General features: G+C 41.1%; 1 protein-coding gene across 2 annotated transcripts in view; it reads left to right on the top strand.

Moving 5' to 3' along the window:
• The window catches only part of pag1 (phosphoprotein membrane anchor with glycosphingolipid microdomains 1), a 69,597-nt gene that overhangs the window by 20,589 nt on the left and 21,898 nt on the right, over window positions 1-27,110 (top strand). The window contains exon 2 of one of the 2 annotated variants that reach the window (XM_084739333.1): window positions 15,312-15,395. The exons of the other annotated variant lie outside the window; for it this stretch is intronic. The gene's annotated coding sequence lies outside the window, so the exon portion shown is untranslated. The remainder of the gene's footprint in view (window positions 1-15,311; window positions 15,396-27,110) is intronic. 2 annotated transcript variants of the gene reach the window in all.

Raw genomic sequence — 27,110 nt, 5'->3', positions numbered from 1 at the left:
AAAAAGGTGACTGTATTTCATCACATTTACAGGAAAAAAATGCATAATCACATTACAGATATATTTAGTAAAAATGAGGATTTTTAGGATTACAATTTTATAATACATTTTAGAATAAAGAATAACATACTACAATGTGTCGTGACCTGGCCTCAGTGAAACCAGCTAATCTTACAGTCAATATATTATCATGGCCTCCATTAAAAAAATGCTTTCACTGGGTGGAAATCTCAACATCATTTTGTCTTTAAATGAGAAAAGAGGAACAACATCACATTACAGTGACAGTTCTACCTTCAGCTGTGAAAATACCGCAATCGATCAAGAACTCAACACCTAATTTAAAGAAAGATTTACAGGTAAGACCAGCCGCTAACATTAGCTACAGCAACCAATCACTAAAATATTTTAGGGCTGTAGGCGGCGATGCTGGTGACCAGGATGCTGTGTGGATAAAAACACGACCTCAGAACAAGTTTGTGGCAGATTACCTGACGTTTGAGATTAGGCTAAACAGTTTTGCCATGTTCGGTACTGAGGTAGTCCAAAAGTTACATGTGATACTTGGATTAGATTACTGACTACATTTTTAGGTAAATAGTAATTGTATCGTAATGCATTTTTAAAATAACCCTTCCAACCCTGATTATCTATCTAGTAGACTCCAGTAGTCTCGTCTTTGTGTCTCTGCCTGTCTATCTCAGTTTTTCACACACTAATAGACCTTCTCCTCTTTTCCCCCTCCAAACACACTAATGTATAAACCCCCTGCCGCGTGCACACACACACACGAAATCAGTGTTGGCCCTCAGCCTCCACAGTAACTAATCACTCAGACAGCGTGGCCGTGCCCTCTCATTAAGCATGCTGTATGCTGAAAGCAACACCGCTAATGACTCTGCATTGCCCTGTTACACACACAATACACTCAGACTTAATGCTACAACGGCTAGTTTAAACCACACAAACTCTACAGACAGACGACACTCCTGCCCAGCTGTTTCTGCCTCTGCAGAGGTGTGTTGCACAGGGAATTAACAGGGAAAGATCAGAACAGGGAACAGTCAGTTATGTTCAGGTGAGTCTTGCACACTATTAGAAATAAAGGAGGTAATAAGAACTATAAAGCAGACTTGTAACCATAGAAGAACCCTTTTGGGTTCCTGGTTGAACCTTTTATGAAGGTTCCACTTGGGACCCTTTCAGAGGTCTCTACCTTGAACACAACATGAAGGGTTGTACCTAGAATCATCTGTGATCATCTGGTTCTAAAAGAGAACCTGTCTATGGTGGAAGTAATTCACCCAGAACCCACTCTGGTGGTTCTGTCCAGAATTTTTCAATCTTCTAAAGGTGCCAACAAGAACCCATCGATAACCCTTTTATGTTCCAATGGTTCTATCCAGAGAACCCTTTTATATTATGATGGTTTTATCTAGAACCCACCCAGGAAGCTCTATATAGAACCCTTATTTATTATGGTACAAATGATCCTTAACAAAAGGTTTCAACAACCCCCTCTGGGAATTCTTAGCTTTCTACCTTCTATGTAGGGTGATTAAAAACACCCAGGGGGTTCTACCAAGAACCCTTTGATATTCCAATGGTTTCATCTAGCACCCACCCAGGGGTTCCACTGAGAACCTTTATATATTCTGGTTGTTTTATCTAGAACCATCCAGGAGAATCCTTTTATATTATGGTACCAAGAACCCTTGACAAAAGAGTTCTTCTATGGAAGCCTTAGTCATACAAAGAACCTTTGACAAACCCTTTCTTCAAAGGGGTTCTTCAGAAGCAAATGGTTCTGAGTAGAACCTCACCCCTTTAGGTAGAATCCTTTTGTAACCATTATTCCTAAGAGTGTGCTTTTCTGTTGTCTGTAAGTAAACAGAGGCTAAAGCCCCCGGTGGTTTTCTCCCAACAACACCGTCACTGTTCCAGAAACTTCACATCCCATTTGCTCAGATGTCAGAGCTGCCTGCTTCTCTAGCACTTGTTTCCGCGCTGTCGTCTTGAATCCTCTGATGGCTGGAAGTTAGCATATAGCCCGCTCATTTATTCTAGCAGACTTAGCCCGGTTCTGCTTCACAAACTTGACATTGCCAGCCGAGCATGCACGGATTCAATCAGCAAGAATCTGCAGGGAAGCGGATCACAGCGCTATTGAATCCAAGTCAGTATTGTACAGTCTGTTTCTCCTTCTGTGGATCCCTCAGCAAATATTGGGGTCAAAAGATTTTTTTTTTTTTGTTACATCTTGCTTTGTAGATCACATCCCTCAACATGGTGTTATTGACAGAAGTGTGTCTCCACTTTGTTTTTTTGACTCGTGTTTGCCAACTGGCCCTAAACAGACAGTCTTTTGGAATTGTCTTGTGCTGTTAGCTGGTGATGAATTGCGTGGATAGTGTAACCGCATCGATTTCTCTTTCCTCAATGTGAGGCAGCATATTGACTGTCTCAGTAACTCAATCACTTGGATAATAGCACAGAGGAGTGAGTGTGTGTTTGTATATACAGTGTATACAGGCTTGTGACAATGACATTGTCTTTCATTCTTTCTCCTGACTGATCGTGTCCAGGAAATCCCAACCCAATTAAAAACATCCCGATATAGACTAATATATGTGTGGTAGGCCAATATCAGGACTGACTAATATATCAGACTGGTTTTAGTGTCCAGGTGTGATAGCATGAAGGTCTGTTAATGATTTAGTGTTTATTGATTAATCACCGTTAGCAGATTAAATACATATTAACCAACACTGCTTGTTCTTTGTACCATCTTCTCATTTGGTTTGGTCTGCCTTGTTAGTCCAGAAATAGCAGTTATTGTGTCCCATTTGACATCATTTTGTTTGGCTGTGCCATTTGTTGATTGAGGACAGGATGACAGGAGACTGTGTGAGCTTCGTGCCTTTGTTTGTGCTCCATGAATCAATAACTAGCGTGCTGCTAGAATTCATTAAATAAAACTTAAACTGAGAAAAATATGTGCCTTTTGTATCTTATTAATCATAAATTATTAATCATGACTCAATTTTTGATTGTTAAGGTGTTCAACCATCAGTTAAAGTCAAGATGAAGTGAAAAATGCCTTTTTAACTCTTGTAGATCACAACCCCAGTCATATTGTGCAGCTTTTAAAAAAAAAAAATTAATTTAAAAAAATCATGGAAAGTCTGTTTATTTTTCCTTCCAGTAAAACTAAGTATGATGTGTGCTTACGTGAGCTAGAACCAACCAGTTTCAAACAATAATATCATGACATGCATTCTTCAGTCAATCAATCCAACTTTTAACAGTGCAGAGCTTCAACAAAATAATGTAGTCACAGGTCCACTGGATAGAATTCATTGCTTTTTACAGTGGACTGCTTCAGCAGCTAACATTAGCTGCATGGAGCTGCGCCTCAGTGATTAACGTTACTTTATAAAAGCGCAATTTTAAACTTTATTCACTGATTTGGGGGGAAATCGGTCATATTTTATGAAGAGAATCCCTTTCTGGTTTTCATCTGATGTCCTCAAGTTTCTTAGTTTCAACTCTGGGTCAGAGTTTTTGCTAACTTAGCAGCAGGCAACATGGGTTTTTTCAATGGAAGCATAGCTTTATGTGTCGCTAAAGTAGCTAACCACTTTTGTCCTCTGTCGTCAAACCTCTGTTGGTCTCAGAGGCTGTGTTTGGTACTACAAAGGTGGAAAAGTCAGCCACGTTAATGGACCGCTGTGTTTAGCTGCATGGCTGTGGTGGCATTGTGTTAACGCTGTGTCAGTGCTAGTGGCTACTGTGACAAGTCCCTCCCTAACTGCTTTTTTTTTTTTATAGGAAACGTGTAAATATGCAGAAGCAAATAATGCCCTATTTTCTGTTTTTTAAGGACTATAAGGAAAAGGCACAAAATTTGCAACCATAGCATGCATGCACCTCATGAATATGTGTTTGCAGGAAGTGTCAGTCCATGTCTTTGCATTGTATTATCATGTATACACAAGTGTGTTTTTTTATGGCTGTGTGTGCCTGTCTCTGCGTGTGTGCAGATCTGAAAGGTCTGCATTATCAGCTTCTTGGCAACAAGCAAATGGAGAACCAGTGAGTTCTGTTCTGTCTGTTCATCGTCAAGGCCCTGTCGCCCCGGGTTACAGGGTTGCTAGGGGATAGATGGACAAACTGGCATCGCCAAAGTGCCAGCTAGGCATGTGGGCGCTCCGTATCCTGATCTCCTGCTCTTTTTCCTCACCCTCCTCCCCTTCATGTTGTACCTGGAGAAGCTGGTGTATTTATTTTACTTTTATGAACGTGTAGGCTCAGATTTTTATTTGAAAATTCAATTCGTTTTCAAAGGAGTCATGAGGCTTAGACATAAAAGCAGTGATGCAATAAAGGAGCTTTCACAGAGCAGAGTTTCTTATGAACAAATCAGCTTTCCTCAGTAGGTGTGACTCAAAGAGGCACTCCACCGACAATGATTTTCAGACGTTAATACTGACTCTAATACCAAACGATTTGGGGATTAGCGAGCAAAGTTTGTATTTGGCTGTCTGTTAAATAAAACCGCGGCATAAACAGGGTGTGTTCTGTCCCGGCAAACAGGAAGTGAGCGTGCTGTTTCATCTTCCTTCTCCAGTCTGACTCCAAACCAGCTCAGGGATTTTTATTCTGTCACAATTAGCAGTTGACAAATCGTAGATTTTGAACGGAGTTCCTGTTTGTTTCCAATTATCGAGTTGCCATAGTGATAAATGCAGCATGTTTGTGTACAGAGTCCTTTTAATAGACTGTGTCATTTATTACTACTAGCGCATAAATAATCATGATGCTGCAGTGGGATGGATGTTGTTTTAGTTGTGGTTGTGGAGTGTGTGTGTATGTGTGTGTTTATGTGTGTCTATTTGTGTGTGTGTGTGTGTGTGAGAGAGAGCTAGAGAGGAAAGGAAAGGAGTGGAGTGGAGGTTTGAGGCGCCAGCAAAGAGGATATGTCTGGCAGCTGTGTCATTTCGTAGAGTAAAGGATTATGGGAGAATTACAACGAATGAGCAGGAGGATCCACACACACACACACAACTTTCCCTCCACAGAGTGTGTGTGTGTTGAAGAGCGAGTGAGTGTGTATCGTGTGTTCGTCATCGCTCAGTTGGCTGCCAGTGACTCGCTACTGTGGCATTCACAGCAGCTGGCACTGCTTTAGTCACAGTCTACCTGGGACTTCCGGCAAATGCACACACAAAACACAAGCCCATATCACCCCGAGTCAGCGCAGATTCGTAAAATAAAAATATTAACAGTTCATCTTCAGTAAAGCTCTGCAATGAAGGGTGACAATAGATTGTTTACTTTATGTAAGCCTACCAAATATGAAGGCTCCATGGAGGTTTCTTGCCTAAAATAACTATGAGATTAATGTAGTTACTGTAAGATAATTTAAAAGGGATGGTTCTGGGATAGTGTATCAGCCACAGTAGATAGCTGATACACTGTACAGTAGACGCCCTTTGACTTTAGAGAAGCAGAGAGGCGAACCAGCATGTAAGCTAAGCCATTACTAAGGTCCGCAGCAAAAGGTATTTTAGCTGTAGAACCTCATACAACCCCACATAAAATAATCCGAACTATTCCTTTAATGTACAGTTACTGTAGAATTATTATAGGATTACTTTAATGCAATAGTAGATATTGACAGTGACTTTGATCATCCGCTGTGCTCATTTCAGTGTCAGTGACGCTTCAACATGATTGCAGAATGTGATTTGTTGCATTAAGTTGTCACAAGGCCAAACTCACACAGACACACAAACACACGCCCCAGACACACTCCGGTGATGTCCAAAGACAGCCAGTCATCAGGGATAATGGGTGTGTAATGTGTTTTTGTTTTCATTGTGCGAACGTGTCATCTCTCATCCGCTTTGACGCCGCACTTCAAGGTTGTTTGATGCCCGGCGAGGCATCCCTCATCTCTGAGGCCGCCGTTATGCATTGTCATTTTACAGCCTATTATTGGGACATGCTGCTTTGGTGCGACGTGGCCTGCCAAGCGATAACGAGACCTGGGGAAGGCGTCTGACCTCTGAACATCAGGAGGGGTGTTAACAAGCTTTCCTCTATCCCTCGGGTGTATGTCATACAACACACACAGATGTGCGATTACACACGGATTCTCTCACATGATCGCATAAATCAGTTGTGGATGGAGCGAATATTAACACACAACTCAGAATTCATTCACTCCTGACTGGAGGGCAGTCAGACAACTTTAATATCTTGCAGCATCACAACTATTTTCCCTGTTTTTTGCTTTCATGTTGTCTTCACTTAGACACTCTTTTTTTTTACAAAGATGGCAAAGCACTAATAGAGAGCTGATCAATATGATGTCACAGCGACCTGTTCTGTGCTAAATTTGAGAGGACGGATGGTTTTGCTTACATGATTAATAAGCTGTCAAAACTGTTGCCAGTTAATTTCCTGTCAAATGACAAATCGTTCCAGTTCTAATTTTAACTTATTAGGACTCCTGAAAACACCTGCAAACACCAACTCTCTCTTCCAGTATCTCTTGTGACCTTCTACTATTAAAACTGATATTTAAATATTCTACAAGGAGTTTCTGACTGGTTATAAAACACTCCTACATAACTAAAAATTTCTATGTAGTTATTCTTAATGCCTCCCAGTGGGTCCGATTCTCCTTGAAATCAGATGAAACGTCTGTGTTTACATTTTCCCAGGCAGTGTTACAGGGAGTTACAGTGAGCAGCAAGCTAGAAAGAAGCAGGAGGAGATTTTTCTTGAGATGCTTTTATTTTTGACGTTATATTTTGTGGTTATGATGGTGGAAACACTACCAATTTTCTTCACATGGGCCTCCAAAATCAACAAAATATTAAAGCTCCTTGTAGCCGTTTTTAAAAAAAAAAAAAAGCCATAAAACTGTCTTCAGTCATAAAAACAGTAAAGGTTTTTCTGTCAGTGGAATCATTTGTTTCAGCACTACTTGTTTTTAAGAAAAGTGGATGGACGGACACATAGACATGTCCAAGTTTATCTCTCTTACGTTTTAAACCCATTCAAACACAGAAAGACTCTAAGCTTGGCTGCACTGTCAGCAGTTCCTCTGCATGGGTCAGTGCACTAATGAACACCATGTGTGCTGCGGGTTTGAGTCCAGGTTGTAACATATGTCCCATATCACACCTTTGTACACATCCTGTCTTTGCTGTTGCTCCTAAAGTTACAAGCAATAAAATCTATATTCCCCCAGAGACGGCGTGATGCTCCACTCAACAAATCCCAGGATCAGGCTCTGGAGCTCATTATTGAATCATCATATGGATCAACAGCTCTACGTGTCGATTAATTATTCATAGAGAGTCTCTCTGAGGCGAATAACAAGCATCTCTTTGTTCAGTTAGGACTTTGTACGTTTGTAAAACATCAGCGAGAGATTTATCATCAATAACTTTATATTACGAGAGTTTTTTTGTCTGCTAAAGGTGCTGAGATTATTCTCAGGTGGGAAAATTGAGTCTCTCAGGAGCTTGTTGTGCTTCAGCAGTCAATTCATGTCTTCCTCTGCTTCCCTTCCACTGTATCTTCTTTCATTTCCTCTAGAGGATGAGGTGGGGGCTTTTTGGACCACCTCCAAACATCTGTCATAACTTTCTATACCTTAACGGATCTGCACATGAAAGGACTCACAGCTTGACACTTCTTTCACTGTTGCAATCTGGATGATTTATTTGATGTAGGGTTGCATTTTATATAGTCAGTACATTACATACAGTAGATGGTGGTTGACGTGCCTCCAGTTAGTAGAAGCAGAGAGGAGCACCAGTGCAGAAGAAAAAAAAAGGTATTTTTGTCACTTAATTAAAGGTCTACTTAAAAAAATCGATAAATTGTGTGCTATATTTAGAGTATTTCCACTACTTTACTTTCGCTGTCCAACAGACAGTCAGACAGACCTTTTTGACAGGGAACTGCCATTATACAAGGCAAATGTCACTCTCTCCAAATAAACCAAACTCCAGAGACAAAATCAGTAGTTTTACCTCACAGAACATGGGAGTTGCTGGACTACCACTGCCTCGATTTGTTATTTGGTTTGTGTTATTGTGTGACTTTGATGAATCTAACCTAACCCTTTAAAACACCTGAACTGATATTGTTATTTTTTAAGACAAAATTTTTTTTTAACTGGCTAAAATACCTTTTGTTGGTTCACAGCAGTTCATTGCGTTTCTTCCGTGATGGAAGCTCCTCTCTCGCTCTCCTAACTGGCAGTGTGCTGCCTGGTATCGTATGTAGATAATACACTGACTATCGACAAGTACTTCATACAGCCCTGCATCAAATTATCCAGACTATCCCTTTAATGGCCCTTAATGACCATACAATGAAATATAAGGCCAGTATAACCACATGAAGAGTGTTGTTTTATTATATTGACTGTCTCTCTCCTCTCCTTTTAATTAATGGAGTGAGAGAATCAATGGGGAAGGTGCGTTTGAAGCTAAGTGATACTTTATATCTGTCAAGAAAGATTGTTAGTGATGATGAAAAGAACCTTCCAGTCTTAGCAAGTTTCCACTGTTAGTCTTTTTCTTCAAATCCTGCAGTATTCCTTCACATTTTCTTTGATTTTAGATGCCAGAGTTACTGAGAGAGAATTCACTATTAAAGCGTAAAAATACCTTTGACTTTTTCTGCTAGCTATGAAAAAATAGTGTGATCTTTTGTGGCTTTTATATTTGCTCTGATGTGTTTTCTTTTCCTCCAGCTGTGAGGTTTTTCTAAACAAATGTGTCAGCCACTCTTGCAAACAAAACACGCTATAAAAAGACTTGAAAGCTGAAATGAACAGTTTCGCTCTCTGCCAAAGAACGAATCTCTGACTTGAAACAATGGGAATCCACCCCTTCAAACTTCAAATGCCTCGGGTCCTTTTATTTGCAGCAGTTGTGGCAAGTGTGGCCACAGAAACACGGGGCGCCACCAGCTGTTTATTAGTGGCCTGTCAGCAGAACAATAGCTGCAGTGGCCACAAGCAGAAGGAAGGCTAACTCTGCTAAGCTAAGTAGCAAGACTAGCCACAGGACAAGGCCGAGAGAAGCCAAAACACAGGAAATTAGCTGCTGTTTACTTTCGCTTGTCTAGACTTGTTCCTACTAATTAAGTGCAAAGGAACCCCCTTGTGAATTTCTGATCTCGAAGGAATGAACTTTCAAGGTTAGTGCCGGCCGGGTGTTTCATTGTTTTATGCTGCTTTTGAAATGAGGCAGCGTTTGACCCATTTGTGGCCCCCAGGACTGTGTGCCGTGGCGTTAGCCCTACAGTAATCCCCGCACGACCCAGAAAGTCCTTTCTAGAGCAGCTGGTTATGTGGGCCATAGGCCTAATAACACAACAATGGCGTCATATGGCTGAGAAAGTGTAAAAGACAGCAGGGGTTTGGCAACTTGCTGTGCATTATTAAAAGCAGCATGTGCAGTTCATGCCACTGACCACCACACGACCCCAGAAGCGGCGCTCTGCTGCAAGTGTAATTGATTATAGTCATCTGAAAGCAGCTGAAATGCATCCTGGGTATGTGAACTGTCGCTGAATGATGTGCCTGAACACACACACTCACACAGGATCGCAAACAGTGCAGTGTGTGTGTGATCCAGAGGGTTTTATTAGCAGGAGAAGGGCCAGTGTCACTTATCTGAGCCATGCGTAGGATTAGAATGAAGTACTGCGTGTGTATATACTTATATGTGTGTATGTGCGCCACGTGCGAGCCACGAGGGATAATAAAAATAAGACTGTCTGACTGTTTCATTAAATCTTAGTGCCCCTGCTTTAGCTTCAGCTGAAATGTTAATGTCTTCAGTATGTTCGAGTGTAGCTGCATCATTCTACTCACATCAGGTTGGGTAGTAACAAGTTAAACAAGTAGAAAGAAAGAAAGCAAAATAAGCACCACCTGTCTTTTGACCACTATGTGATATGTAAAACCCAGAACAATTAGAGGCAGCTTCCAGTGACAATCTCTGGCCACATCTGGCTACATCATAAAGTGCCTCCTGAAAAACCTCCGCAGGAACATTTAAAAACATTTCTGCATTAAAATATCTAAAAACACTTGACCTATATCATCTATTTTGTTGAGGTGTGCACTTACATTATCCCAAATGTGTCCAACAATCTTCAAACACTGAGAGATCAGTATTTTATTGAAGGTGATGGTGCATTCTCTACTAGCAGCTCCCATAATCGCAGAAGAGCAAAACTGAAATATTTGTGTTGAAGTAAGTTGCACTTACTGCAGCTAGCTAACGTTAGCTGTGTTAATTTTTCATGTATACTGTTAATCTTTGATGTTAGTGACATAACTTATCTTGTTGCTAGTGTCTTAGGTTTTTAAATTAGTCTACTTTAGAAAACAGTTAAACGAATGTAATGCTATGTTTAAGGTTACAGTTATAATTGCATTAACTTTTCAGTACTGTACCTGCAACTGCCCATGATCCTGTAAGACTTTGTACAATGGACATTCAGTGCAAATCAAAAGGGTCAAGCTCGACATGTTTCCCAACATGCAGCTGCATTCCTGGAGCCTCTCATGGGGCATTTTAGAGGACAGTGCGAGGACAGAGGGGTAAACCAAAAGGACAGTCCCAACAAACTGCACTGTTCTCTAGGGTATCTTTTTCCAGATGAGGCGGTCGTCTCACGGCCTCTGATTAAGCACTTTGAGTGTGTGTGTGTGTGTGTGTGTCGAGTGGGTGGGTGGCCTGTTTACATTCCAGCGATTCCTCACGGGAATCCCTGCTCTCTATCCTCTGACTGTTCCCCAGCTTATTTGCTTGGGAAGGTACGTGTGTGTGTGTGTATGTGTGTGTGTTGAGGTTATTTTTAAACTTCTCACTGGAATACAATTGGCAACTGTCCTTGCACCAGAGCTTAGCCCTGGTCAAACTTCAATTCCTCACAAACACACACACATCCTGATGGACTCTTTAACCTTGAGTGGGCCCCTGTAGGAGTTGAAAGTGGCAGTGTGACGCTCATGTGTCTGGTGTGCACCTGAATGCATCATGAAGTGCATAAAAGTGCCATTTCTGTGCATTTTCAAATCAAAGTTTCCAAACTTTGTTGTGCATTTCTAAGAAATCTTGCACAACATATTAACCATAGGAAGTGAGGGGATTTCAGATGTCATTTTTGTGCCCAAGCAGCTTATAGGACAAAATCTGCGCTGCAATCTCTTCTCTGGCTCTGTTCGCACTGTTAATTCCTCTTGAATGATTTCATGCTCCTTGCTGTGTCAGCGGACAGTAAACTTGTTGCCTTTTCTATCTCCTCTTAATCTTCAGAAGCAACGGTCATTGAAAGTCTATTTTGAGTCAACTTATTTTGATCATATTTAAGTTTTGTTGAATGGTTAACGGCACAGAATGACTGGAAGGACAGCTGATAGAAAAGATGACACGTTACACAGATCAAAAGGTGGTTTACTTCACTCAGCATCTATTTAAAGACACCACGTCCACTTTCCTTTAATCGACTTCCTCCTTTGAGAAATCTTTGCCATCTACACTGAGCAACATCCTGTCTGCTCTGATCACCTGATTCGCAATAATTGATAGGCCGCTGATAGACCGTCAGGAAGTTCTAAGTAACCAAACCATAAAGACAAGTCATTACCGCTATGATATGATGTCATATGTTGCAGTCGACATTTAACCCTGGGTGATATCAGCAGGAGAAATCACCATCAGCAGCACTGGAGGGGGTCAGCAGCACAGCGTGGAGTGTGTGTGCTGTGACGAGTGTGTTAAGTGTCCAGGGCTTTGCTAATGGCCAAATGTGAGTGTGCGGTCAGGAGCGTTGAGAGGTAATTTACAAATGCTGCACTGTAATGGCTCTTGATATGAAGGGGCTCTCTGGAAGAGTGCATGTGTGGTTCGAGTTCATACATGGGTATGTGCTGAGTGGCGCACAGTGGTGTAAAGAACAAACAAATTAAAGGCAAAATGGTTGAGAAACCAGCAAGTCCTCCAGATCAAACAACAGATTGTGTTTTGTGATGGCCCTTCAGATTGACTGATACAAGCCTTTTGTATAAGCAAACTGACGGTTGGTAAGAGAGCCAGCTTCAGTGATATCTGGCTTATTTACATCTCGTTGCACGTAGCACATTTCAATATGTTTTTCAAGGCCAACACGAGCACTGATAGTAATCAAGGAAACAATAACCTATATTTGGAAATGATTGTTTTACAATATGCAGAATGTGGCTTGGCATTGTGTTGCTGAAAGGGACTGAAAAAGATGTTGTCTGGATGGCAGCATGTTGCTCCAAAACCTGTGTATGCCTATCAACATTAATGGAGCCTTTACAGATGTTACAAGTTATCCGTGCCATGGGCACTAATTTGCAGTAAAATCTTGGCTTCCAAATTCAGAATAACACAAAACTTTGTTGAGATGCCTTTGAACTTATGTTTAATTAAAACAGAACTGAAAAATTTAGAAAATAAATAAACAAAATTACTCTCAAAAGTTTCATGAGAAAGAGAGAAAGGCGGCTGCATCAGAGCCAAATAATTAAATAATGTATCTTATTAGCAATCTGATTCTGATTATCCTGAAAATGGGCCTCAATGGCTATAGAGTGAATATAAGGCCAGTATAACTGCATGAGGTGTGTTGTTTGATTATATTGACTGTCTGTCTTCCTTTCTTAATTAATCAATAAAGTGAGGGGGTCAATGGAGGAAGTGCTTTTGAAGTTTAGTGATACTTTATACGAAGGGCCTTCTAGTCAGAGCAAGTTTCCACTGTTAGTCTTTTTCTTCTAATCCTGTGGTTTTTCTTTCTGTACAGTTTCTTGCTTTTTAAATATGCTTGAATCGCTGAGATGAAATTCACTTTTAAAAGTTTAAAATACCTTTGACTTTTCATGCTAGCTGTCAAAACAGATTGATCTTTGATCTTTTTTTTTAATATTTCCCCTGACATGTTTCTTTCTCTTCACGCGTGAGGTTTCTCTGAGCGAGTGTCAAATGTTAATTATGTTACATCACGGAATCAAACCATGTATGAATGACGTGTGTGCTTGAGATCAGAGGGGAGACGTACTGAAGCCACTCAAATAAAACATAGTTGAATACTTTTTATCTTCCTACATTTGTAGCTACTTTTTAAAAAGAAAACAGACATTTTTTTCTTCAGTATTACAACATGCTGGTGCCAATTTTAACAGGATAAACCATGAAATAAACACTAAAATAACATGAAACATTGCAGGTCATGTATTGCAGGTATTTGTTAATCACTGAGCTTGAAGTGTTACTGTCAGGCGCTCTCTGATGAAGCGGTCTGATGAAGTAAAATCCACACACGTCATTAAAAATGATTTTTATCTAGTACTCAGCTCTCGTCTTCTGAGGCTGTGGGCCGATGTAGGGACCTTGTGTTGCTTCTCTGACATGGCGTCAATTAGTTTGGGGCTCAGTAGATGTTCAGCAAATAGCCTGTCACCCAGAAATAAAATACATCAGGTCTGCATGTGTCCCACCTCCTGACAATAAGGGATTAAGAATCGCTTCTCTTCTTGAATCAACTGTTTTTCAGCGTTTTTTTTTAATGGAGCTACAGAAATAAGTAGAACAGGGCAGCTGATAAAAGTCTGGCTCAAATCAAGGCATCACGCTGCGCAGTGCTGTGTTGCTCATGGCAAGCTGGATCATTCCCGTTGAAAACTCAGTGATTTTGTCGCCGGCGCTTGCTCACATCACATTCAGTCAGGACATGTTGTAAGGCACAGATGGCTTTTCCTTTAAACTGTCACCCATCTGTGTACATGTATGCGTACAGTTGATCAGCGTGGTTCGTGTTATGAAAGCGTGTGTCTGTATTCCACTTACTTTTCCTCTTCGGGGTCACTCTTTGAATAATATCGGTGAGTGTCACCCCTGCCCGTCCTGCTCTCTCCTCGCATTTTACCACATTATCCACCCACTGTGTCGGGCTGGATTTGCCTCTGGCCACCTTAGCTTCCTTGAAAGTGTCAGAGTGTGAAGGTGTCTCGGTCGCATTTTCCCTCTCAGGCCGCTCGCTTGCAGCCTGCCTGCACACTGAGTGCTTTAATGTATTCCTTCACTTCGCTCACTCCTTCTCTCTCCCTCCATCTCTCTTTGTCACGCTGAAGTCTGTCGCCTGCTAATTGGTTCATCTCTATTCGGATGCCTCTGTGTGTGTGTGTGTGTGTACGTTTCTCACAGTATTTTGGTGTCTAAATTCCCGAGTGTGTGCGTGTGTGTGCGTAAATAATGCGTGTATGTGTGTGTGACTGACAGCAGATTTTCCGCCACCAGCAGGCGTTCTCTGTTTGCTGCTCTGATGCACATTCAGTTGGTTCATTTGGTTTTCAGCTCCCCCTTGGGACACGCTGAGCCGCCCCCATTAACTGATTTGAGAAGGTCTGTGGCAGCCATCGCCGCTTTGTAAATAAATATTCATTCGTGTTATATATTTATTATACATGATTTGGCCTCTTGTTTGTGAAGCTGTTGGATATAGAAACTAGTTTGTAGAAAAAGCTGTGAGATTATGCACTTTTTTGCTCCAGCTGTGGTTGTAAACAGACATCTGCAGACAGTGACAAACAACAGGTGATAAACAGAGGGTCAAACTGCCTACTTTAACTGTTAGCATGAAGAAGTTTCGAAGACATATTGAGAATAAACACTTAATTTACTTTCTTGCTGAGAGTTAAATGAGAAGATTGATAAAACAGTAACTGCTGCTTTTCATTGACCACAAATAATCAGATTGAACGTGTCTCATGTAAACGCCTCGATCGGTAGAGACTAAATAAATTCCAATCCTCTCTGGTTGATTAAATACAGTCTTTCTGTGCATGCCTGCCCGGCGTGGGGGTAGGTGGCGTGTTGTGAGTTTTGGTCGTAGCATGGTCTTAGCAAGTCAGTGGTGAATAAAACATTTCTGTCTCCTAGATGTGAATATTGTTCCCAGGATATGATGTGGGTCCACTTCCTCTTCTTTGTTCGCTGGTGGTTGGCAAACGGAAACCACTTCCTCTTCTTCTTTTGTTATATTTCTGCCAGATCAGTTTGCGCATGTCAAAAAAGTTATATTCTGATGAATGCTTTGGGGCATTTAAACACACATTTTATTGTATCACTTTATTTAGCGTCCACATTAACAGTTAAGTTTGAATTTCTAATCACAATGAATTCAGCCAGATTGATGAAATGTAATGTAGTCTCAGCTAACGGCACGTTGTCATTTTGCAGGTAAATGTGCCAGACGTTTTTGTGGCGGGGTGCAGTGACTTCCTGGAGTCTCCATCTGGCAGCCTCCTGGTGACGAGGAAAGAGGTAACAATGCCGGGCCAAGTAAGAGCCCAAAAACTACAACTTCATGTATTTTTTTTACCTTAGCATAAGTGTTTCTGCCAGAGACAAAGGTTTCTAGTCTTAATGCTAAGCTAAGCTAACCAGCTGCTGCTGTATCATTACATTTAGCACACAGAGAAGGATTGAAAATTTTGGGCATTTTTTTAACCATTGTTGAATATAAGTAGCCAATAATCAGTTAGTCATTAATAAGTAGTAAGATTTAAAAAATGTCAGTTTGCCTTTTAACAGTTCTAGCAGCACATTAGTGAAACACTGAGACATTAATTCATGAAGCAAGAACAATTTAAACAAACAGAATAATAAAACTATAAGGCTTTCAGTCAAAACAGCTGCCCTTGTCCACCTGTCCTTGTTCAACAAATGGCTCCGCCAAACAAAACAAAGCCACATGGAGTACAGTTACTGCCATTTCTAGACTGACAAGACAGACCAAACCAAACTGCGTGAGAACTGTTGAGCTCTGGAGAAACGGCACGCAAATCATACACTGTCAGTTGGTGTGTTTTTAATCTTAATGATGATTAATCAATTAATGATCATTGACATCCCCAGTGCAGACATGAGAGTGGTGTCAATCTTTTCATCTAATTCTCTGCAAAAAAAGCAGTTAAGCATATTCCTCCAAATATTCAGCTATTCCTTTAAAAAAACAACAAAAACAACAATTTGTGCACATTCTCTCTAAACTTGCTGCTGTATTTGATTCCTCCTCCTGCTTCATCCTCACTGAACACCTCCCCTACTTACTGCCATGAAATATGGAAAAAAGCTTTCGGCTTGTGAAATGAGAAATCAAATGGAATCGTGAAAAAGGTGGAGGCAGAGCCGTATCTGCCTTCTGCAATCTTCCAGAGTTACTCAGGCATACGGATTTAACCAGAAATCTGAAGATTGCTGTCTGAGGGTTGCCATGTCTTGCAGCCGACCCCCCCTCCCTCCCACCTCCTCCCAGCTCTTATAGAGGTTGCCATGTATGTTTGGCTGCGGCATCCCCCCACGGCCACCCCAGCCGTCCACCCCACCCCCAGCTGCTGTTCCTGATTGCAGATCTGCCCTTTGAGTCCCTGCAGGCTTCCATATTTTACCATATCTTTATGGGCTAGCAGACATGTTGAATATGCGGTGGTCTGGACGGGGACGAGGCTCTGGAGGGACAGAGGGCGAGGTGAGAGGAGAGGTTGAGGGCATAAATGAGGCGAAAAAAGGTGGAGGGAGAACAGACCAACAGAGAGAGGAAGAAAGAGAGACAAAGAGAGGAAGGAAGAGAACAGTAGCGCTTGACTGATATGGGATTTTTGAGTCTGATACTAATACAGATGTTTGTAGCGGAAAAATTCACCAATCAGCATTATGGCGGCTGAATTAGTGAATTTTGGGACTGGAATACAGTGTGTTTCTAGAGTTATGTGGTTTTCTGGACACCCTATATTATGTACTGTATATCACATACATATGTATGTATACACTTAGACATGAAAAACAAACTGCTAAAAGATGATGCTGCTGTTAGTTATTGGTCTGATTAATGACATACTATATACTGAATAATATGATAAATTACAGAACACAGTGAAAAACTGATATATTTATGAATAATAGTACAATATAAACTGAACTTTATAGTAAAAGCTTTATTGGTAGCTTTATTGCAAGACATTACACTCAGAAATTGCACTGCAATCAGGTGTGAATGAAAATTTTCCTGCCATATTCAGCTCACACCCCCACCTTTTAACTAGGTGCCCAAGGCTACACCAGAAACCAGAGCCTGATATATCAGTCAGGCTCTAGAGAATGGAGATACAAATTGTAGGAACATATGACAGAGAAATCAGTGGAAGATCTGGTGGTTTATGTGAGGTGAAGGACAAGGAATCACCAGAACCAGATTGGGAGGAAGAGGGCTGAGCGTGTGTGAGAGTGTGTGTGATATTAAACAATCCCAGCCTGTAGAAGTATGTCTGAAAAACGGCTCACGCTGAAAGGTCACACGCTGCATCATCAGCACGCCTCAGCCTCCTTCCACTCCTTCACTTTGTCATTCCCAGCTCTTCCCCATCCTCCTCCTCCTCCTCCCATTCTTCCTTGCTCCTTAACCTCTCCTCAAGTATGCACACACACACACACAAATTCGCACACTCCCATTAGCACCAGACTTGTGTTCCCTCTCAAACGCAGCTACAATGTGTTACAGTCCAACGTTACAGAGGGCTGAAAGGGTCCGACCCCCTGCCATTTGCTCCGTCTGGGTCGTCTAATAAACCCACCCCTGCTGTGGTTAGAGCCTTGTAAAGATGGATCACATTTCCATTTCAGTTGCTCATCTCCTTGCACACACACACACACGCACGCACACGCCTCTTATTAATTCCCCCTATTGCCCTGTGCCTTTTGTCCAAAAGGCTGGTGTCACAGGAGGAGATAAATGAAGTGCTGCGTGGCAGTTTTTCAAAGCAGCGGTGGCGACGATGGTGTACAGCCTCTGCAGCTCTGGGGTGTGTCTGCGAGACTTGGAAGAAGAAAGAATTATATCAATGCTCGTTAATGCGTCTTTGATTGGGAACGTGTGCGTGTGTGTCGTCCATGTGTGTATTTGCGACAGCGAGAATGAGATCATGCGTCTCTTAGCATCTGTTGCATCTCATTATGAGCTTGTAGAAAGAATTACCACACACACACACACACACACACACACACCCTTCATCCTATTCCACCCAGCCTGATAATCCCTTTATCTTGGCGGCTATTCAACACATAAAGGCCAATGCCACTGAATAATGATGTGGTCATATCTACTCCTCATTCACTCTAATGCTAATCTTCATCTCAAGGTGACAATGATAGAGAAATTTTATGCATGCAGTCGTTCAGCACTGAATAAATCTACTGCTTCCTAATCAGAGGTACGTGTGTGTGTGTGTGTCTTAAGGTATGTTTTTCAAGTTCAGTATCAGTTTAGTTGAAGAGGTGGACCCAGCTAACACAAAACATACTCATAACATTCCTGGAAAGTGACAGCTTTTCTAGTGTTCTAGGAACAATGTGCAAATGTTTTCGTTTAAAGAAATACTTCCAAAATGTTCTAAGAACCCCGTGAAGTAAGATTTTTTGGGGGGTCATTTTTGTAACATTCCCCTAATCCTCCCACAACTTTCTAAGAATGTTGTGCAAATGTTTTGTTCCACATTACATTTCCAAAACGTTTTAATAACGACATGAAGTAACTTTTTTGTTTGTTTGTTTGTTTGGTTAGTTCTCTGGTGGTAGCCTTTTAGGTAACAGTCTAAGAATGTTCTAAGAATTTTAACCCTTCTATTTGTTTTATATTAGAAAAACTTGCTGTTGTAAAATGTAAGGGAGGATAAGAGGAACATTTAACAAGAAAATGCATGAATAACATTATTTTCAAGCAAGAAAAACCTGACATTTCAACATTGAGGGAAAACCCTCCTGGAACATCAAACAAACCTTCACAGAAATATCTGAAAATGTAACCATGATGATAGTTTTACATCAGCAAAACTTGACATTTTAACATCTAGGGAATGTTGAGGGGAAAGTAACCTTGGAGCGTTCAACTAAACCTCCCAGAACGTTTTGGAAAAAATTGTCCAGTGAACTTAATGCAGGAATGTTAAATGTTAAAATTCCCAGAACATTTTGGCAACAGAATCTTGCTAGCTGGGGAGTCAGGGAGAATTACACACAAGTAAGATAAATACACACACACTCAGGTTCCCAGAGTTCAACAGTTCAACACCCCACCCTTCCCCTCTATTAGTGTTTGCAGAGAAGGTCACTTACAACATGAGTGACAATCCCTGGAATCATTACAACAATCCGTCTCTTCACGCTCCATGCTCGCATTTACATATTTGGATGACACGCCTGACTGGTTTGTTTAATCACAGAAAATTGCTCCGCTGCACAATTACTGAAGTCGGTTTTTGTTTTAGCATTTTATTTATTAGCTGAGCGGTGGTGCTGTCACAAACCTAATCAATTTGAGACAATGACAGAATGCAGTTTTCTGCTGGGGAGGCGAATGAAAGTGCTTCGTCAGGATGTGGAAAATTAAGAAAAAATAGCCTGTGTGTAATTTGGCTCAGATCATTATATTAATATTAATATTTTACTGATGTTTGCTTGCTAAGCAGCAAGACAAAAAGCCTTAAAGGGATAGTTCGGATTATTCGATGTAGGGTTGTATTAGGTACTTATTCAAAGCCAGTATATAATTACAGTAGATGCCTGTTGGACAGAGAGGGGGACCAGTATGGAAGTTAAGCAATCTAAAAGGTATTGGAGCTACTTAGAAAATGTCCACCTAAAAACAGTTAATACCAGTTTAAGTCTATGCTATTACACCATTTCACCTTGCTGTCAGACAGTCCTTTCTGTTGGGAAACTGCTGTTACATAAGCCAAATATCACTCTCTCCAAACCAACCAAACTCCATAGGCAAAACCAGTCATTTTACACCTTGGAGAATACAGGAATTGCTGGTCTACTGCTGTCTCGAATTATTAGTTTGTTTGTGTTACTGTGTGATTTTGGTGAATTTGAAGTATCCTTTTAAAAGACAGAAGTCACATAATAACAGACAAAAAACAAACAGATTGAGGCAACTCCTGTGTCCTGCTGTGTAAAAGTACTGATTTCTTCTATAGAGTCTGGTTGGCTTGAAAAGAGCGATGTTTGACTTGTCTGACGGCTAAGTAAAGTGGCGAAAATATTATAAATACAGCATACACTTTAAACTGACGTGATTACCATAGAGTTGCAGACAGTTCATGGGTGAGGTTCTTCAAAACTGACCACGCTGCAAACTTCCCCTTTATGATGAGCAGAGAGAGGGAGTGTGTGAACTCGACTTGAAATTGAAAGATCTATCGTGTCTAAGAAAAACACAACGAACCAAGCCTGAGAAAGCTGTTTTTCATGAGGAAGAAAGGAGGGAGGGAAGGAGAAAAGTGGAACTGAAATTGAAAGGCAGCGAGTGTTTGAGGGTGAGAGAGTGTGTGTTCTTTCTGTAGAGTGTGCTAGCACCTCACACAGTCACACACTGTTGAGCTTAGCTGAACGAACGCACACAGAATCAAGTCTAAACCATTTAAATGCAAAGCAACAGCCTCGGGCAGACGATAATAGGGTAGATAAAGTAGGAGAGAGGGAAAAAAAAAAAAAACCCTACGAAAGATGCAAAAAATTTGAGAAATTAAGACAAAAAGGGAACTATGCTGAACAATGTGGTGATTTATATCCCACATAAAAGCTTTTTGTTTTTTAAAAGCGAGGTTACCATCCTCTATTAGTCACAAAAATACCCTGAAATTCAGAGCTTATCAACCAGCAGTCAGATAAGTGAAATGCCAGAGGAGGTCCAGCCTCAATTTAGTTACAGTTTTGTGTTCATCCAATTAAAATACAGTAGTTTCTGGTTCAGCAGTTTCTCTGTGTGCAAAAACATCTGCAGGCCTTCCTAAGACTTCATGGTCATCAGTGTCCTCGAAAATAAACGGGAGAGGAACACAGGAAATGTTTCTTTCCCATGGGGCTGTGTGACATTAACTAGAGGCAGATTTTACAGGCACACACGCCTGTTTATACAAAGCCTGCACATATACGCAGAGCCTCTGTGGACTTTAGTGGGTCAGGACAGGACACAGAAACACTCATGGAGAGGGGGACGCTGTCATTTATGGTGAAGACACAAGACACATGTTGCTGTTTCTGTGCAGCGTTGCAGCTGGGAGGGATTCAAGAGAAGAGAAGATGAAGTTGAATTCTTGAAATCTGATTCTTGGGTTAACTATGAGACCAGCCTGCTGTCCTGTAAAATGTGGTCATGAAGGTCTCAAAATAAAATAGATAAGAACAACGATGACTGGAGGGTATACTTGACCTCTTGCAAAATGTTTTCGTTGTGGTACAAATATGCCATCAGGCTCAGTGATCATACGGACCACATGATCCCCTCAGTGTATGCCATGATCACTGACTGTACACGTTCACTGTACTGTAAATCACTAAAATTTAATTCATGTATTCATTGACACTCCTACCCGCTGCCAGTGTCTTACTGCTATATATATATTTATTAGCTAAATATATTTGTGTATTTGAGCCTATATGCTATATGTTGACCCTATATGTTATAGGCAGCATTTTATGTATATTTTGATCCTTTTTCTTAATTCAAATTTAGTATATTTTTTTTTTTGCTCTATTTTTGTTTTTTATTGATAATTATTTAAAAATCTTAAAAATACTCATGAAGGTTTACTGTTTCAGTGCCCTGATGTTAGTCTGGGTCCAGATGTTCATATCCACCCACTCCACTGAGTTGATTGACTCTGGAAATTAAGTGTAATGAGTTGACAATTCAGTCTGATATCAGGCTACCCTGATGTCATTATGCACAAAAAAAAAATATTGATTACTATAACACTGCTTTGTTATATACTCACTTCTGATCGGCCAATTACAGCATTCTAACATGTATTATTTCTGCATAGTGGCCTGTTGCTATGGACACACTTCTGCTCATAGACTCTGGACGAGTAAAATAAATCATTTTGAAATAAATAAAATAATGTTTAGATTAATATTTTGTCTCAAATTATTGATTTTTATTTGAGTAAGTAGCCGTATAGTAAGCAGGATAATGTACAGTGAGCATTATTGCAAAATAATGCACCACTCTCTTGAGGTTTATTTTGCAATGACTGCTCACTGTACATTTTCCCTTACTTGTTAAACTGCAAAATATCAGTACCGGCCCCAAAAATCCAGTATTGATTGGGTACTGCTTTGAACTTTGAACTATGCAGACAGAGGAAAAGCGAAAAGAAAGTACTAACATGTGTTCAGCGTGCTTTCCAGAATGAAAGAAAAGATGCCTCTTGGTTGCTCGGCTGTTGTATCTCTTTGATTCTTCTGGGAGTGAAACGTTTATCTGCTCGGAGGGAAAATGCTTCATATTTCGTTTATGTGTCCCCCAGTGGGAGATCGATATAAGTGTCGCTGCTCGCAGATAAAGCAACTGTGTCTTGCAAGAGAGAGGAGGGGTGTAGTCGTGTGTATGGATGAAGATATAACGTATATCTGTAATATGAGAGACGGAGGGAGGGAGCCTTGCTAAATTATGCAGTTTCAATTTCCCCATTTAGGGAGGATAGATCAATTTCTCATGCTAAAACCATTAACCCTTAGGATGGGCAGCGTTGCCGTGGCAACATGAATTATGTCCCTTGATCAGAAGCACCTGTTTCTCAAGCTCGCTCACACACACACACACACACGCAGACATGGTCGGTGATTAGTAAATTAGATTGTGCAAGACCGACTAGCCCTGAATATGTAGTGACACACACTCGTTGTTTATGAACTGACACTTGTAGATTTCTTTATTTGTAATGATGCATCTGATTCAACAGACACGGCTGTGTCTCTGCATGTATGCACTTAATTGCATTGTCTCAGTCAGAGCTGGGTCCCTCTTAGGCTGCAGCCTGTGGGGAGTTGAATTTCATCAACGCTCCCTGGGGATTGGGTGTGTGTGTGTATTTGTCTCACTATGACTATGCACACACATACATACACACCTGCTTCTCTTCCTGTGTTTCCCACTTGTATCTCTATTTTTAATCTCTCTTTTTTAGACACATCCCCTTCCTTCGTAATCAAATTCTTTCTTTGTTTTCTTTTGCTTGCATTATGGTCTCTGTACATCCAACACGACATCTTGATGACCCCCACCCCTCTCTCCCTCTCTCTTTATCTTCTGCTCTCTCCTCCCTTTGGCAGCAGTCCCCTATCCTTCTTCTCCCTTCCCCCATTTCTCCCACCCCCCACCATCCAAATGGCCCTGCAGTCAGGACACAAGATGGTCAGTGGGCTGTATATTATGTGCTGCATCCATGGTCAGTGTTTTTCCGCTTTTTGTTTTTGTCTTGAAAAATGACTCAAAACAGTTAATCAGTTATCAAAATTGGTGCTAATTGAAAAGTTGACAACTAATTGATGAACTGACTGAGCTCTAAACTTGTGTCTGTGATTGACAGGTCATTGATTAGCCTTGCCCACATGCATCACCCTGGTGATGTTATAATACCAACAAAGGAGGCACTCCTCCTCTGACAACTGCTAGCTATAGCTCACAGTGCTGGGGCACGATGCTGCCTGCTGGGGGTGAGAAACGTAGATGACAGGGCTTTTAGACGAGGCTTTGATGTCTCCTTTTTCTGTTTCACTGGAATAGTTTTATTTGAAATTTGGTGCACGGTGTATAAAACAACACAGAGACCCTGCGGGGGTCTGTGCTGTTGTTCATCAGCATAAGGTCTTTGGGTTGTGTGTTTACTCCCTGCAGGACTACAAAGTGTAGCGTCAGTAAAACTAGTATTGTGTGTGTACTGCTGAATGTGGACTTGTTTTTTCATGTTTTTGCTGTCCAGAAAGATCACAGAAAATTAGACAAAGTAGTGCTTTTGCATACAATGCTTTTGTACACACTTAGAAATAAAGGTGCTAATTAGAACCATAAAGGATTCTTCGGCTTGTTCAGCTTTCATAAAAGCTCGGCTTGGAAATCAGTCAAAGAGTTCTACCTAAAACCCAACATATAGGGTTATACCTGGAACCGTCTCTAAAAGTTTGACACAGAACCACCTGTGAGAGGTGCTACAGAGAAACCCTTTCACCCAGAACCTTCTCTGGGGTTCTATCCAGAACCTTTCCACCCACTGGGTGCAAAAACGAACCCACCCATGGGGTTCTAGTGATAGCCTTTTTATATTCCAAGAGTTTTAGGTAGAACACACTCAGGGCCTTCTACACAGAACATTGTTATATTCCAGGGGTTTATCCTCAACCCACTATGGGGGTTCTACTGAGAATATTTTTGTGTTCTACTGGTTTATTAAGTATTTCAGCAATCCTTGAAGAACTCTTTCTTCTTTGGATGAACATGGTTCTTAATGGAACCCTAGTCTTACAAAGAACCCTTGACAAACCTTCTAAAATGGGTGTGTCAGAAGCAAACATTCTGGGTAGAACCTCAGCCCTTCAGGAAGAACTGTTTTGGAACCTGTATTTCTAAGAGTGTAATAGCAACTCCTGGTTAATTTCCCAGAATGCTGCACAAAAAATCGGCTCTGCAAACGAAGCAGAAACCGTCATTGTTTGGATTAAACTCCAGTCATCACTTTCTCTTCTCCTAACTCCTTTTATAATTTTAGAAGTGCTAGGTTCTGCTTTGCTTCCTGCAGTGCACCACACCAGCATGACTCCTTAAAGAAAGTTGAGGCTTTTTCTCCCCTAAAAACTGGATTATTTATTATTGTGGAAATGCCTCTGGCTCTCCTCTGAGAAGCTTCCCGGGGCTCATTTTCTCAGCAGCCATCCAGCTGTAAACCTTCCCCGTCTGCGTGCACCCAGAGGACCCTGCAGAGGGAGGTGTCACACAGCCACAAAGGCATCCGCAGAAAGTGAAGCACTGCTCTGCCTGTGGATGTTAATTCTTTCTTTCTAACTGTGTCTACTTGCTGCTGTCCAACAGCTAGTCCAACAGATGAAACACACACATGCTTCACTGCAGCGTCAGGTAGGGTCTCTTCCTGTACAGCAGCAGGGCTCAGATTGGATTCCTTTGGCTCTACTTTCTTGCATGGAAGGTTATGGATTGATGGGGCTTTTGGTTAATCTCAGGTCTGTGTTTTTGTGTGTACAGCTGTGTGAGGGTAGAATTTGGATTCTAGCCTTTAATTCCCAAAACACATTCCTTTTCAAATGTCTTTTCCAGTCAGTTATTTTCTGTGGCATGAAACACAAGACAGCCACACTGATTGTCCCTCTTCCAAGGCTTCTGTTTTCTTTCATTAAAGCCTGAAAGCCCTGGGAGAAAGAGAATGACAGCATGAGAGCGTACAGTTGTAGTCCTTGGCTCAGTGTCTTGTATCACATGGTGGTGGCGGCCTGTGAGGAGTTTTCCACTGTGAAAAAGACTCTCGAAGCTTTTATGTGTGGTATTCATCAAGTATTTAGGAATGGAGTGTGTCCTCAGAGGGAAGAATGGGTAGTTTACTACACACATATTTTCTGCTCAGCGGGGAAATATGCCAGCAATGCTATCCAGAGATGGATCTGTGTTTGTACTTAACAGGTTCTTCATACCGTTTGAGTTAAGATGGCGGAGATATGACATGAAATGTGGTATAGTGGAGTGGGTGACAGGAAATACTGGAATGAAAGAGGATGGATGCAAGTGCAAGTAATGTGCCTACCTCATGGGTTACATTTAACGCTACTTAAAAGCAAGTCCATGTGATATTTACTACATTATTTTAGGATAACGGCAAACACTAAAACAGGATGACAGAGGAATAAGTAGAGAAGAATTGTAAAGTCAACTAACTGACTTAGTAATGTCTACTTGCTTTAAAAGTCCAAGATTTAGGGAGCTCTATTGGCAGGACAGTGCAGAAATTGAATGTAATATTTCATTAGTGTATAATCACCTGAACATAAGAATATTTGTGTTTTTGTTACTTTAGAATGAGCCATTTACTGTGAATCTTTCTCCAAACTGCACCTTTAACTCTGAGTTCAGGTATCTGAATCCCTATTGGGAGTCAGGTCTGAGCATCCCTCAATTAATCATTTAAAATAATCTTTCCAGCTTCAACACGTCGAGGTAACTTCATGTATCCATTGAGATTTAATGACATGAACTGAACTTAACTAAACGGTTCATATTGATCTTGCAAACATCATCTTAACACTTGTTGTTTCCAAAGCTTTTAAAACACATCTGCCTCCCTCAGCTGATGGAGTTGCTCAGTTGCCATGGAGATTGTATCTATTCAACATTAGTGACCATACTCGATCAGAGACTGGAGTTATGATATGCCCCCTAAACAGTACAATCACCTGTTATCACAAGACCTCATTTACATACTTAGGTCATATGCTAACAACTAAACCGTCTCCATGGCAACTGAGCAGCTCTGTCAGCTCATGAAGGCCATGAGATGAGCTTGAAATCTGTGGAAACAAGTATCTTGGACGCTGTCTGGTTGTCTAGCAGCTGAACCTGAACTTTTACACTGACTTCATCATCTTCTGCATCATCATCATCCAGTTCAAGCACAACAAAGCCCGAGCTGGGTAGCTGGGTTTAAAAACGCACACCTAAAAACCAGTAACATACCTAAACATACACACCTGCAGCGTTATATTCCTCACTAGTATGAGTTGCGTCCAAAACATTTCTGTGGATTTTTTTTTTCTCTCTACCACCATAAATAGCGCTGATAGGAAGAAGGGAATGTTGCCATGGTGACACAGTGCTGTGGCAGCCGGTAATTATTCTGGTTTAAGTGCCAGCAGAGACACACGCAAGCTGGCACACAGTGGCAAATAGTGACACCTGGACACGATACTCTCAGACGAGACGACACCCAGTGAAGGAATTTATCAGTCATGTGAAGGGTGGTGGCTTGACACCATTTTTTTGCCAAGTGTAGACTTGGATTTTAAAAAATCTTCAAGGAAAAATCAGGAGATCAAGGTGAAAATCTCAGTAAGTTTATAGCCTGAAACACTGGAGAGTGTATGACTGTGTGTGTCCATGATGTTTGTATCATGTGTCATATGATACAATGATGTCAC

This window comes from Lutjanus erythropterus, chromosome 16 (genome assembly GCF_056507025.1).
Source record: "Lutjanus erythropterus isolate fLutEry1 chromosome 16, fLutEry1.hap2, whole genome shotgun sequence".
Classification (NCBI taxonomy): Eukaryota; Metazoa; Chordata; class Actinopteri; order Lutjaniformes; family Lutjanidae; genus Lutjanus; species Lutjanus erythropterus.
This window is presented reverse-complemented; position numbering and strand designations above follow the sequence as displayed.